A 2,824-nucleotide genomic window follows, 5' to 3' on the forward strand; every position below is an offset into this window, starting at 1 on the left:
CGCAGCGATGCCCATCTCAGCCAGTGTATGATGGTGGGGCAAGATGGCAGCTTCCACAACATGACGCCAGCTCCTATGTATTTTTAGTAGATAAATGATACGTTTATGTATCAATTTGTTGGAAGATGTAATTACACCTTAATTATGTAATTAGAAGCAAAAATGATTTTTTTTAATCAAATCACCTCAAAAAATTACTGTACTTACTTTCTAAATCATTCTTTACCTCTGAAAGGGGTGGCTGTGGCTCAGGAGGTGGAGCAGGTCATCTACTAATCAGATGGTTTTTGGGTCGATCCCTGGCTGCTCCAGACTGCATGCTAACTGTCCTTGGGCAAGACATTAACCCCAAGTCACTCTCTGATGCATTCATCAGAGTATGAATGTGTGTGAATGTTAGGTAGAAAGCACAGAAAAAGGGCACAGGTGTGAATGAGGCAACCTGTATAGAGCGCTTTGAATGTTCAGGTAGAGTAGAAAAGCACTGTAAAAATTTCTCTGTGTTGATTTCTTTTGGACCTCAAACATTACTCACCTTGTTGCAGGTTTCTTTATTAATGCTGAAAACCCAGAATGGAAACTGACCTTACTGCTTCCTTCCTTTCCAAACTATTGCGGCTCCTCCAACCAACGGCCGCGGCAGGCTAAACATGAGGACACAGATGACGTGCAACAGTAAACACATGAGATACACCTCTGTACTATTTGCTACTTTTATTCCACATACAACTGTCCACTGTACAAATCGGCACACGGGCTCAAACCATTAAACAAATGCACAGACTGCACAAATAACTGCACCATTTACTATGCCAAATTTCAACATTGGCCTATTGCATAACTTAGTGCAGAAGTATACATAAACCAAAAGATGCATCAAAATGATTCAAGCTGCGCTCAAGCTGCAGTCAACAGAAGGTTTCGCCTCATGCTCACCCTACCTTTCTGCTCATTAACATCAGGTGCCGTGAACAGGTGAGTGCAACCACATTTATCACACCCATTAAATCCTTTTATCTCATTGTGTTTGAATAATTGTAATTCCTTCTACTGGGATCTCAGCCAGAAGTCCATCTTTCACCTCCAGCTCATTTAAATCTCAGCTGCCAGACTTATAACAAATTCAAAGAAATAAATCATCATTCTCCTCCTCACAACCTTTTGGGTATACGATACATGGGTACAAGCCTTGTTACAGATTTGGTCACTTTTTATGAACCAAGTCACTGCCTGCATTCTGCACATCAGACACTCTTAGCTGTCTGTGCAGCCTGGCTCAATGCAAAAAGAAAACAAACCGTTTCGTGTTTTAACTCTTTGAACTTTTCTTTTGTGTTTTTAACTAAGATTTTATTGTGTTCTTTAACACACTTTGTAACTGTTTTGAAAGTGCTAGGCAAATTAACTGTTAACTATTACTGTTATTATTGTTATTGACAGTCTGGAGCTTTGGCAGTATGGAAGGTGGATGCGAGAGGGAGACTTCATGGAAACCATCTTGTAAAACATGAATACAAGAAACCTTTAACTTGCTGCATCTTCAGACCGTCCACACCTGGAGAGTAAGCAGCCTTCGAAGTCCCATATCAAGTGGAAGAGTATGACATTTTTTTAATCAAATACTATTTTTTGTATTTTATTATAGTGATGTGGCAATGCTAGCTCGAGCATCTGTGAGAGGAGATGAGCGTGCGCTGGACAAGTTTAGCTGGAAGGGGGCACCTCTGAAGATGGGGCCACAGGAGGGACTTGGATTCTTTATCTGCACTGCAGATGGTAGGAGTTTGTGATTCCTGTTGGAGTTTGGAAAATTAAATCATTTGTTATTTTCAATGCATTTGACCATACTTTCTTTAAGACACAATTTGTTTTTTCATTGCCTTGTATAATTTTGTCTGAGGCCAGCAGTCTTCTGCAGTCACAGCCCTCAATGTATAAAGGCTGTTTATTTTATTTGTTTGTTCTGTAAATTGCATTGATGATACTTTGCTTTATTTTTGAACAGTTACGAAGAACAGTATGAGAAAAGTATTCATGGTTTTAGAAAGTCTGATTAATCCAGCAGACTTGTTGAAAATTATATCAAAAGTGTATTTTGCCTCTGTGAAGCAGTAATCCTGTGGGAGTCTCCAGAAAGGGGAAAATACAACAAGCTATAATGCTATTGATCCAGAATCCAGTCTGATCTTTAATAAATATGAACACTTTGTGGTTTGAGCTGTCAGATATTCCACTTATTTCATCTTTAATCCCATGTCTTATGCATATAGGTAAAGTCCATAGTGTGGATGAGTATTGTAAGACGAGTGTCCTTCTCAGTGTGGAGGGCTCCATCAAGAAACTTCTCTACATGCTACGTGCTACATAACTATGTTTTGTCTCTTGATGAGACTCTGGGATATGAGAGGGGAGAGATGATCAACTGTGTTTCATACTGTGCAGGCAAAGGCAAAAGTTTGCACAGAATTGTAAATGAAAAGAAGCTTTTTCTTTCCCATCACCATATTCCTGAATGTTTGCAAATGCATAGGTTAAAAAAAAAAAACTCGTTGCTTTTTTAAAAATTCTGCAACACTCAGAAATCCTAGCAGCTGGCACCACCAATGGACGCATAGCAATGTGGAGGATGGTGGTGCAGTCGGGTAGCAGTAGAGGTGACACTAAGCCCCAGTGGAAACTGCAGACACCAACAGAAATTGGAGGAAATGTCACTCAGCTACAGGTAATGTCTTGACCAGCATTAGTACATTACTTTCGTTTGGTTTAATTACACTTTTATTTTAACTGGAGATTGACAGTAACAACACTGTTTTTCTTTGAGCCA

The 2,824-nt window shown here is 39.6% G+C and overlaps 1 long non-coding RNA gene across 1 annotated transcript; it reads left to right on the forward strand.

Annotated features, from left to right (window-relative positions):
* Positions 1 to 1,497: 1,497 nt before the first annotated feature.
* On the forward strand, positions 1,498 to 2,524 carry LOC146702918 (uncharacterized). Its single transcript, XR_014921922.1, has 3 exons — positions 1,498 to 1,562; positions 1,646 to 1,776; positions 2,271 to 2,524. It is a non-coding gene; the product is annotated as an uncharacterized LOC146702918 (long non-coding RNA).
* The last annotated feature ends 300 nt before the right edge of the window (positions 2,525 to 2,824 follow it).

Source organism: Copadichromis virginalis, linkage group LG8 (assembly GCF_057382275.1).
Source record: "Copadichromis virginalis isolate Kocher_CV1m ecotype Utaka linkage group LG8, C_Virginalis_male_GT1.1, whole genome shotgun sequence".
Lineage (NCBI taxonomy): Eukaryota > Metazoa > Chordata > Actinopteri > Cichliformes > Cichlidae > Copadichromis > Copadichromis virginalis.